Source organism: Ursus maritimus, unplaced genomic scaffold (assembly GCF_017311325.1).
Source record: "Ursus maritimus isolate PB19 unplaced genomic scaffold, ASM1731132v1 scaffold_21, whole genome shotgun sequence".
In the NCBI taxonomy this organism is placed as follows: Eukaryota; Metazoa; Chordata; class Mammalia; order Carnivora; family Ursidae; genus Ursus; species Ursus maritimus.
The window spans coordinates 28682906-28696052 of NW_024424564.1; positions in this window are offsets into that span (position 1 = coordinate 28682906).

Sequence of the window (13147 nt, forward strand, 5' to 3'; positions counted from 1 at the left end):
AAACACCATGACTGGTTTAAAAAGAGACCGCAGAAGAAAGGAAAAAGCTTTCTCTCCTGCTTTCTCACCGAAGGGGCCCTATGTTTACAATTTGCACTGGGCCCTACAATTTATGGCTCTAACTGGAGGTTTCCAGAGGTAACAGAGGAAGATCACAGAAGAAGGGCAATGAGGAGAGGACTAGAGAGAGGGGACATCAGTGGGACCCTAGGGGTGGACGGGGAGGACGGATGATGGGTGTTGCATTTTGAGCCGTGGCCAAGGAGAAGATGGTGAGAGATGGAAATTACCCTGTCAAATTACCCTGTCAAAGAACCAAATGGAGCGCTGGCAGAAGTTCTGGTGAGAGTGCACTGAACTCTGCTTACCTTTATTGCTTGTGGCCTCTGCTCAGGGCACCAATCAGACAGTTGGGAGGTTCTCATAAGGCGATTCAATAAATCCTCTCCCAGCGGCTACTGACACGAACCACTTCAAATCTGAAACGGCTCCGCTTGCTGAATACAGCAGTACGCTCTGGGGCAGGTGGAGGCCAAGGAGAGGCAGGAGGGGCAGGATTTGAGTCTTCTTGTAAAGAGCTGGATGGAGCCAAAACCTACTGAGCTTATAAAGGAAAAATGAAAGGCTCGGAGTCCTGGCTTTTTCAGTCGCCAATTTTTAACCCTGACCACAGACCCTAATTTCTTTGAGGCTTATCTGTAAAATGGGGATGGCGGTCATTCTTACTTTCTGACTACCTGAGTTTGTTAAAAGTGTCAAAGTATATAAAAAATGTGAAATTGCCTTGCAAATAGCTACATAAATATTAATTGGTACTTTAAGTCTATAGATATAGATATGTCTATCTATATATCTATATTTTTTAGATGGATTATTGGTTCCTCCAAATTACTCCGTGACAGCATTTAGGAGAGAGACCCTGGAGTCCTGTGTCATCGTTGCCAGCCCCACATCTCTGGAAGGTTGAAGCCTTAGGTGGAGCTTTGAAAATTTTAAACACAAACAAAGCTAAAGCAAAAGGTGAAGTTCCAAAGCAGAGGAAAGCAAATCCATATATACGAACGTCAAGTGTGAACAGATGAACTTCCCAGAAGATGTATATGGAGAATAAGAAGGTGGGAAGAAAAAGAAAAGGTCCTATCATTCTGAATTTTAGAATACTTTTTACTCTATACCATTTAACTGCATCAAAGGAGTCTCTTTTTCTGTGTTATTGCCTCTTTTTCTTTTCCATATATTATGGAAGGGTCTCAAATGTAAGTGGGCTTAGCCCTACTTATGCACTTTTCCTTATTTATCAGTGGAATATCCACAAAAGAGCAATTGTGGGCAGTGTGGAAAAAACCAATTACCAATCTAAAGAGATCAATGAAGCATCACATTCAATAATAATGTCAGGGCTTTAGAAAAGGAGTTAAAGACGGTCCCGAAGTTAAAATTTCAGTAAAATGTTTCAGTCACCTCTTAATAAAGAAAAAACGTAGCTTAATTCAAACAAATGTTTTTGAAACATCTTTTCTCAAACATATATTTAAAATTTTAAAATAGATAATGTCCATCTCTTCAATTTTGTTAGATTTTGGTGATAGAATTTAAAATCATAATGTGTCCCAAATTGTATTTTTTTTTTTCCTCCTGTGGACATTAAAATAGTAAGTAAGGTGTAAACATTGGGCGCTGATACTAGCTCAATTCTCTCAGATGGCAGGGCTGGCATCGCTTCTTTGAAGAGATCGCCACCTAGAGGACATTAGGAGTCAAAGCAACATCTGCAATGCACCACACATGCAGCATAATACCTAATGACATATATAAGAAGAAAAACATGTATTGCAGTGAATGAGGTGGGCCACCTAGGAAATACATATTAAGTCGTGTGCCTAGTATGTGTGTTTTTGCATAATTTAATTTTATTCCTAAGTACCATTAAAACTGCATATAGATTTTGTTTATGTATTGGGGTTTGACTTCTAATTTTTTCCCTCCATATCTGGAAATATTTTTTTCCTCCATATCTGGAAATATTTTTAGAAAATAGATATCCTGATATTTGACTGCAGGGGTAAAATTTGCATTTGGGGAAATTTAATCAGTAATTTCATTAGTACCCTGAAAATGTTTAAGAGCCCAACAAACTAAGGAATTAAGTCTTAGAAATTAACCAAAAAACCCAATTTTCCTTAAACTCCTTGGTTTCTGAGCATTCTGACTAGATTCCAAATCATAGCAAGTAGGACAGGAGGTAGTGCAGTTGGTTGATTCAGATAGAAATGGGCTAATCTTTTTGCTTCGATTTCCGATGGTTTTCAATCACAGCAATTTCTAAAAGCATATTTAACATGAAATTTGATCCATGCAGTAATCTTGCTGTGCAATGTAACAAACACAGGAACTTGAAAGGAAGCAACAGATCTTTACGGTAGGTTTAAATGGATGATTTAGCAGCTATGAAAAATGTATATCCTGTTTTTTTTTTAAAGAAAAACTGCCAACCTCAAAAGTTAACTCTCTTAAAAAGTCCCTAAAAATGATTTTACATTAAATCATGTTCTGAAGATAACAATTTTTGGTTGATTGGATTCCTTCGGGTTTTCAATTTTCAATGTGTCTAGACTTACGGAGGAGGTACGAGTATAAACAGGAAAAGACAACTCGTGGATTATTTGAAGTTTTATTGTCCTGTGTTTACCCTCGTTAGATCTGTTGTCATACTGTTTGGTGAGTGCCTATTAACTCATCAATCTTCCCCCAAGAAATGTTAAGCCCTTTGGAGGCAGAGACTATTTTTTATGTGTGATCATTTCTAGAGTGCCATTTGGTCAGTGTCTGTTCTCATTAATTGATACCCATAGTACCAACCGGTGGTTAAATATTTTGAATATAACCCTTAGATATATCTATAGCACTGCGAACAGTAGTCCCTGACATTTAGGAAGTACAAAACACAATGGGTGAGTGAATGAATGAATGGTCTCCCAAACTGGGCCTACCCTCTGTTTTAAGTATAGTTTATTGAATGTATCACTCTCCCCCACACACGAATATCCCTTAATTAAGCTAATCTACTGTAGAAGGTATGATTAACATTTGTAAGGCAAAGGCAAACATAAATTATTCTTAGCCTTTTTTAGATGATCACTAGCCTACGCATCTTTATAGGTAATCAATCAGTAATGGCACACCAAAGGGAACTATTTTGTCATATAGAATTATAAATGTGTATTTATGTATTTGTATATATAGTTATACATGCATATAAATATCATCTTAAGAATAAGTAGCATATTTGATAATGGAACAGAAAAATTCTTGGGGAGCCTGTGTGGCTCAGTCAGTTAAGCATCTGACTCTTGATCTCAGCTCAGTTCTCAATCTTAACCTTGCATTGGGCTCCATGCTGGGTGTGGAGCTTAGTTAAAAAGAAATTCTTAGGTGCATTAACATGAATTTTAAATTAATCTACCTGGATAAGTAAACTTAATGTTTGATCATTGCCTAGCGAAATGATTTAAATGACCTGACAGCCCATGTGTAACATATCTAATATATGTTCAATTTAGTGAGTACTGATTATCTTCTGCTTGCAAAGTAGCTGTGTTATGAGTCTAAACTTTAGTGTCCTATAGTTTTCGTATAAAAATGGCTAATAATAATGAATCTAAATGCTGAAAAATTCTGCTTTCTAAAACACACTTGACCTCAAGATTTTAGTAAAATCCTTGTGAATCTGTCAGGTGTAGGTAATCTAGACCAATCAGCTTTCTCTTTCCAGCCTCTATCAGCAATGCATCAACATGTATAATCCTCCTCAAATCTTATCCCTGCTCTGTTTCCACAGACCCTCTTTTCCTCTAAGTCAACAGCTTTGCTACACTGGACAGACTAATCCATGCTAATATATTCACTGGGCATTATTCATTGTCAACTCTCTCCCAATAAGTGCAGAATGTAATAGCTGATTTATAAAGAAAAAAATTGTCTTCAACTAAAGGAGTAGTGAGGTTTAAGGTAGGGTGTTAAAGCTAGAGAAAACATAAATATGACATTGACCTATGGACACTATTTAGGAAAAAGAATTTTAAAGTACACCAAAGTTTAAATCCCCTGTCAGTTGCCATACTTAGGGCTGGGTCTGATGGTAATGAGTGGCAGAGGAGTTGTGACCGTTTACATAGTATTATTCCTGGCTAAGCCCTTATTTTCCATGAAGTTTCATCCACATTTCCTATTTCAATTCTTGCCTCCTCTAATTCCTGATGCTTTCTCAGCTTTTACACTCGGACTCTTCATTAGACCCAACGCTTTCAACTGACCTCCTGATATTGGCTACGGCTTTTATTTTTTAGACGGTATTTTATATTTTCCCCTACCAGTGACAGCCCTCGGGTTCTTACCCTGCCTGCCGCTGACAGTTTTCCATTTCCACCCACTTCCATTAATGACAGCTGATTCCACATTTAGAGAATTAAGAATTCTGCAATCAGAATGTGCTTTCTACTTTCACCTTAGAAGGAAGGGGAAAGGGGCCAGGAGACTGCGCTAATGATGTGAATATTCTAGCACGGTTTGGAACTCTGCTTCTTGTCTGCCTTTAAAAACGTCTCATCCCATAAATAATTTATCACAGAACCTTTGAACCTCAATTACCGAGACTCAGCATTTTTTCAGGACAGGATTACAATATGTGGTATGACTGCCGAAGTTTGACTTTGGATGTTCACTCAGAGGTATCTCCTTGAATAATCTGAACTGAATTGGAAATTTCCTCATCCTCCCTTCCATTTCACGGAGTAGAGCAATGATCCAAGGAAACAGTGCGGGGCTTCCAAGTTCAGTCATCTGGTAGCTTTGCACCCTTGACTGCAGGAGCCGTTCGGGAGCCCTTGGCTTCCGCCTGCTCACTGCTAGACTAAACGGGCCCGCGGTCCTGGCACAGGATAAGGACTGGCCAATGCTACTTTAAACGTGGCATCAAATAAGTGTGTGTGTGTGTGTGTGTGTGTGTGTGTGTGTGTGTGTGTGTGTTTAATATTTTATTTATTTATTTGAGAAAGAGAGAGAGAGACCAAGATAGCGAAAGACAGCATGAGCAGGGAGGAGAGGGAGAAGCAGGCTCCCCGCTGAACAGGGAACCTGATGTGGGGCTGGATCTTAGGACCCCAGGATCATGACCTATGCAGAATGCAGATGCTTAACTGACTGAGCCACCCAGGTGCCCCTGTAAAACAAGTGTTTAAATTTCCAAACCAGGTACTTCAACCTGCAGAATTATGATAAACTTCAAATGTATTTTCAGGTGCCCTTTAAGAGGAAAATCATTGCTGTGAAAATTATCAAGGTGGTTCCTATTCATGATTCTGTAGCCTAACAAGCTAGAGCCACAAGCTTCCTTGTGACATTAAAGGACTTTGTGTTCAGGTCCCATAAGGATCTGTCTGTCCCCAAGGACCTGCCCATTGTATGACATAGAGTTTAGGGTTCAAGAGATGTTCTCCTGGCTTCCTGCTGAAAATGGTTTTAGTACACACATCATGAATTAGTCACTATGCTTCCTTATGGGACCTACCTAATCACCAGAGATCATTTCATAGATTCCGTTTTATTTTTTCATAGTATTAAAAACATTTATTGAGGGCTTCTTATATCAAGAAATAGGAAATCGGTTCTTTGCCCTGGGGGAGTTTTCTAGGCAGAAGAGAACTACTGAAAACTAACTAGAATTTTAAAAGGGTAATGGAATCATCAATGAAGTGAGTGTGAAGGAAGTACAAAGCAGAGTACCTGCTCTTTCTGGAGGGGCTCGGAGCAACTGATGAACGCATTACTAAGAAAGTTGCAAATGTGGAAATGGCTTCTCAGGCTAAGGCAGGGCCAATCCTTAGCACTGATGAATGCTCCCAATACAAGTGGTTAAGCAGCTGGAAAGAGCTGGAAATGGGACAGTAATAAAAATATTAATTATCCTCTGGATGCCAGACAAACAAATAAGCAGGTTTGTCTCTTTCCCTAATAAGTTTTGTTCTAATTAGTGTCTGTGATCATTAATAAATTAAATGATGCTCAAGTCCCAGGAGTTAGTTGACTATCAGAAGTCCTTCGTTTAAAACTAGGCCAAAATAACGTAACACTGTATTGTTAGCTAACTGAAATTAAAATAAAAACTTAAAATTAAAAAAAAATATATATATATATATGATAAAATAAATAAAACTAGGCCAATGGACACATACTCTTAATTTTATTTCTCAGGATTAAGGTATTAAGCATTATTTACTTCAACAATTTGGATTTAAAATTTCAGCATAAAGGTCAATTCCAAATTTGTTGTCTTTTCTGTTATTGATATTACAATCAAAACAAATACTGTCAGTCTAGATTGCTGATATTAATTAGTGGTATAAATGTCAAAAGGAATTCAAAGTAGATTTATTGCAGTAATACCTTTAGCTAAACTTCTATTATCAGTATAAATTATATGTATAAAAATAACAACCCACGGAAATCCAAGAGTCTTGTGGGTTTGTTTTCCTTCTTTCTTTGCAAACTCTGATAGTTTATATTTATGACTTAGTTTCATGGGTCAAAAAAACCTATTTTACTATTATTAGATACCAAGATATTTGGTAACACTTTCAAATAAATGATACAAATATCTTAATATGGTGCTTTTTGCCAACATCTTTAAAATATTCGTTTTCTATGTATTAATATATATGTGTCCCCCCAAATGCATCTGTAAACACAAAAGGAGCTCCATGATTGTTAGTTTACATCTAAAATTTTTTCCTTTGCCACTAGGTGGCACCTGTATATTAATAGTTGAGGGTATGTTCTGAAACAAGGCGAAACAGAGTAAATAAAACAAAGGAAAGTTAAACTTTATTTTGTATTTTAATATTTGTCCTGCTATATACTTCAAGGTGATGAGTTTATTGCAGGAAATAGTGTGGAATTCACCAATTTTCTTTCTAAGAAAAGGAAAACATGCTTTATTTTTATTATTTTATTTTTTTTAAAGATTTATTTTTGTTTATTTGAGAGAGAGAGAGAGAGCACAAGCGGGAGGGGGGCAGAGGGAGAGAGAATCTCAAGCGGACTCCCTAGTGAGAGTGGAGCCTGATGTGGGGCTTGATCTCATGACCCTGAGATCGTGACCTGAGCCGAAATCAAGAGTTGGTCACCCAACCAGCTGAGCCACCCAGGTGCCCCTGGTATTTTTTATTTTTAAAGAATAAATAAAAGATGAACATTGACTTTGGAAAATCCACTGGAGGTGGGAGAATGCAGATCCACTTAGTCCTGACCTTAGCTTGTCATTTTATATTCTCTCTCAGGAAATGTTACAATCAAAAGAAAGTTACAACAACAAAAAAATACAATTATATATAGCAGCATTATAATTTCGCTTTTGGTAGTGCTATTAATGGTAAATATCATATGAAGTCTAATAATGATTTTTGTGAGAACTGGAAAATTAAATTAATACCAGTAAAAAGCCTTCAATTACTAGAACTAAAAGTGACATGCTAAAAATCTAAATTTATTCATAGGAGAGAATACCCAAATATTTTATGATAACAGAGTATCAACCATTATAAAAAGTTCAAATGCCACATGAAAACAACAGAAGATGGTAATATTAATAGCATAAGACAGAACCTTCAATAATGTTATAGTATTATGAATGATATCCAGGATCTTACATCCCTACAAAATTACCTACCATTCTTGTGAATATTTTTCTGACATAAAATTTTGATTGTAGTTTAATTACATATGAAAAGCAACACAACATCTAAAACTATAAATTATCCCAATCGGGTGTTTTGTTTTTGACCAATTATGTGTATGTTGACACACATATATGTAAAATTGTTAATTAATAGTTTCTAAGATTGTCGTCATATGACTTATATAAACTAGGAAACTACTACTGAGAATTGTAATTCAGACAGGAATATTAGTATATCTTCCTGAGGTGCCGTTATTACCAACCCCACACTGAAGAGACTATACTCTCCTCTCCTCTCCTTGGAACTGAGGTCAAGCTTATTCAAGGAAATTTTGCTCCTCCACAGGCTGTCTTAAATAAGACAACAGAGAGAGATGTTCCAATAATACATTGGGCCTGCTATAACTTTAAACTCAAAACAGAGGACTTGGGTCCTGAAACAATTACTTCTTTGAATTTCAGCTCCTTCATCTGTACGAGGAAAATAAAGCATTAGTTCCCAGTGTAGCTATATGTTTCAATGTGATAATGCATGTTAAGAATCTTGCATATGTTTACACAGTTTTTGAAATATTAAGGTCTCTGTTCTGAATAGCTTTTGCGTTCATGTAGGTAGTTTATAGCAGGTATTTAATATTTATTGGAATTTTCACTGTCTTTAGGCTTAGCATAAGACAGAACCTTCTTCTTTAAGCATTACATCAAAACACATGTTGAAAGGATGCATAGCCTGTATGAAAAAGAATGAGCCTGCCTTGAGTGGATAATTCTCAGTACTAGCTATTAAGGTATTAAAGTCAGCCATAAGAAGGAAAGAAATATCACTGACCAGGCATTAGGGGGAGATGATAAAGGACAGAAAGTTCTAGCTGTAGAGATTTAACTGATTTTCATAGTCTGCACAGTGGTAAGTGCAGCTCAAAGTAATGGATCTGATTAGTTACCCATGCGGGAATGAGACAGTTAATGAATCAGTTTATTAATTGTCTTGTGAGGTTTTACATTTGTAGTTGCTCCAATTACTTAACAAGTGACTTTTTTTTTTTAAAGATTTTATTTATTTATTTGACAGAGACAGCCAGCGAGAGAGGGAACACAAGCAGGGGGAGTGGGAGAGGAAGAAGCAGGCTCCTAGTAGAGGAGCCTGATGTGGGGCTCGATCCCAGAACGCTGGGATCATGCTCTGAGCCGAAGGCAGACGCTTAATGACTGCGCCACCCAGGCGCCCCTTAACAAGTGACTTTTAGACGCCACATAATATGTCAATGGTCTCATCTGTGCATTTACTGAGGGCTTGTTCTGATAACTAGTAAGTACTGAATAGCACTGTTCTGAGTGTTTGGTCAGTATTGACCCATTTAGTCTTCAAAATTGCATTTAATCTCACGAGGTAGATACTACAGAGGAAGAAAACGAGATTCCAGAATTTCACTAACAAGCCTAAGGTCACACAAGTAGTCAATAATGGAAGTTTCGGAGCCACAGACTGCGGTCTTGATCATTAACTTCCCAGGAGGGCTCTGCGAGGGCACACACCCCTCAACCACAGAACTTCTAGGTCTTGCATGTGCATGCGAATCACTTAAAGGTCTTGCTACGAAGCAGATTCCAACTCAGTAGGTTTGGGTGGAGGCTGGGCATCGATAGTTCTAACAAGATCTCAGGTGGGGCCGATGCTGTGTGGTCTATGAGCTGCACTTTCAATGTCAAGGCACACACTTTTACCACCAGCCAAAACTGAATGTTTAGGGCAAGTTGGTTCATGCTTAGTTTTGTGCTAATAACTAAAAGATCTAGACATCTCGGTCCAACAGAACTGCCATGAGATACTTCCTGAGCCTCATTAATGAACCTAAACTGATCTAATGTTCAGAGATTGACATGATTTTGATTGTAAGGTGTAGTTTAGCATATAATGATTAACAGTGATGTGCAGTCTATACTGACTTCTTAAATATTGAGTTATTTGATCTTCGTGGTAGGTCTGAGCGGTAATATGAAGAGTACATCCGAGGAAACAGACCCAAGGCAAGTGACGATTGCCATGTGACTCTTTTGCAGCAGTGACCACGCAAAGATGCTCAAATTCTTCTCTTCCGTCCACTGACCCTGATGTCTGGCTATGTTCTGTTAACTGATTAAAAGTAAATAGATGCAAAAATAAATAAGAAGTAAATTGATGCAAAACGATAGTACTGAAACATGTAAGAGGCAGCCACATTGTGATTTTGCTTTAAATACACAGATAACCAAGGCTGAAGGAATTTGGAAGCATTACAGAGTAATTTTCTATGGTTATTACATTAATATAAACCTATCTAAACACAAACAACAAAGGTGCATGTATAATTTTATTATGCTATTAAAATCAAAATTAAGGAAGATGTTTTCTTAGTCCTATTTGCTCCCAGGCCCTGAGACCACCTAGGAGAAGGTATCTGTATCATTTTCCTCCCAGACTCTCTGGGTTTGGTGTGGCTGACAGGAACCTGGTTATCTCACCTCTTGTGTTTAATGGAACTAAATATGTTGGGATTACTTTTTTCATATGCAGATGTTAAAAGTTTTATGAAACCATACTCAGAATTCAGAGTTGATCTCTAAATGTCAAATGGATTTCCCATCCTTAGAAGACTAATATTTTCACAGAAAAAAAAATTCCTTTGAATTACTGTGGAGACAAAGTAATGAAGATAAATCAAGAAATGCTTTCAGTCACTAGGAAAGGAAAATTACCAAAGTCTCTATATTTAAAAACACTTGAGAATAGACAGCAGAGATTCTTATCAAGCCTGGGCCTTCTAAACATATTTGTGATTTATGATGTTATTTTTCTCCTCGTTGACAAAGGAAAGAATACCTCCATTCTTGACGAAAATGGCTAAGTGGCACCTCTTCATGGCCGTGTTCACTCAACAAGTTTGAACTGACTTTAACAATAATGAGCTTACTTCAGAAACTTGTGTTTTCTTCAAGTGTACACTTAACTCTAAAACTAAGACTGGGTTATTCTGAGTTCAGGCCGATACTACTGAATTATCAAGTTGTACTGAACGTGCCGTGCACGGGTTCTCACGGGAGCACTCCAAGCACACTTGACGAGAGTCCCGATGACCCTGTCATTAGACGATAGTGGGTGGGGAGCTGGTACCGGGATGACTATCGCCCCCCACCCTGGCGTTAATTATTTCATATTAAAGGGGCCATTACAATATCTGGCTAGTAAAACAAAGAGTTCAGATAGAGAACCATCAGTGACTAATCATTTTCTTTGTTCATTAATTTTTGCTGGTGTCTTTCAGAAGATAGGGTTGCACAGACATGAACAGATAATAGAGCTTCTGCTTAGCTCTGTCACTTTTCATTGTCTGCTCCTTCCAGACGCTTCTATTTCCATCCTCAGTTCCCTAAAGGCACCAAGCTCCTCCCAGTTCTCGGCCTTTAGCCTCCCGCATGGTTCCCTCTGCCCACAGTTAATATCCCCAGCTTTATTCTTGGGTTTCTTTGTGATTTATACTTTCATAGCGATGCATTTCCTTGGCATTGCTTGTAGTGACCAATTAGTCTACCTCCTCATTTAATGTGTCTTTTCTAGTAGAGTATAAGCAACATGAGAGTAGGGATTTTGTTTTTTCGTCATTGTATCCTTATCACAATTCACATTGTCTGGCCCCTAGTAGTGCAGTAACTATTTATTGAATAACGGTTCTGGAAGTAGAGGAAATTCCTGAGGCACTGCTCATGCTTACATCCTTTACAAGGGCTAGCGAAGAATGCCTTGTGCCTGTGGAGGCAATTACTGTGTTAAATTTTTTTAATGCAAAAGTAGAATGTTTTGTAATAATAAACTGAGAATTGTCCAGATATGATTATGAAGAAATGAAATCCTAAATGAAATCCTAAATCCTTAATGAGAACATACTTACGACTTAGTGAATATCTGAATATCTTGGATAAAGTATTTATGAGCTATGATTTGCAAGGATTTGTGGCCCAGTCTCAGGAGCAGGACTCTTGGCTTCCCCCTACATATATACATTAGAGTAGTAATAGTACTATGGGTAGCTAGTTTTAAACTACTTTTGTAGGTCACTCAGAAATTGCATCTTGTAGAAAGTCATGATCTTTTAGAGTATTATTAAATATTTGTTTATCCATTGCTAGAGTCTGGAGTGTTCAGTGTCCATGTAAAATTCCTACAATGTGTTCGTTGTTGCTATGGTTCATCCTGTTGACCACTGAAGTACGGCTGAATAGACCTCGGATATTTAAATAATAAGAAGTGAAAAGTGGAGTACTTTCCATTAACACTTTAATTTTATTTTTATTTTTTTATTTTTCAAGAGCTTAAGCTTATCATCCCCAAACGCTGCAGTACACTGGGGTATATGAGTAAAAGTCAACATCCAGGTAAGATATCACTGTCCAGTCTTCTCTTCACCAAATAAATACTAAATTGTGGTTCAAACTATACTTAGAGGTACAGTTTGTAAAAAAATGTAATTTTTGAGAAAGCAGGTTCAAATTCTTCATCTAGGGATATTCTGGAAATATGCTATGGATGGGGCCTTTTATTAAGCTATGAGAATTAAATGCCCAGGAGGAAATGTATTATTACTTCCTAAAAATGTTTGGAAAAAAGCTGTTACTTTGAATAATGTAGTCTCCGTAGGTAGTTGTTTAGACATTAGAAACTATCTTACACGGGCTTGTACTTACACATCTTTGTTTGTACTCTCCTTCATCAGGAAGACAAACTGGGAAAGAAATAAGATATTCCACCCCCAAAAGGCCAATAATCCTTAAAAAAAAATCTATTCTGCAAAAACTATTTTTATGGTTCCTGTGAACTTATGACAAGGAATATATCCAGGAACAAGGCTTCAAAATCTAAGCTATGTTCCGTTGTTTGCAGTTACCTTGGATTTTAACTAGATGTACAAGTTGACTTCTGACCATGGGGAATCCTCTCCATGCATGGATTTATGGATTGTTGAGGCCATGGCAGATAACCATTTCCACAGAAGCAACTTCATGTTCTTCTGAGGAAGATCCATAGCACTGTGGAACAAGGAATATAAATGAGCGATGCCACGAGACTGCAAATGGGGTTATCAAAATACAACCCTCAGAAATGAACTCTGAAGGTGGAGGAGCTACAAGGAAAAATATTTTTTGAAATATAGACGTTTTTCAATGGTTTCTCTATTATGTTAAGAGCACTGATAGACATTCCATAGCCATGGCATGTGCTTAAGCATGTAACAGCCAAAATATCTGTGGATTCCAAGCTCATTAAGTAGATAGTTGAATAAATTCGTTACCAAAAAAAAAAAAAAATCGGCATTGCCAGAATTTAAAAAAAGAAAAAAAAAATCTCAAGTGTCTGGAGGGGAAAACACCAAATGAAACTAT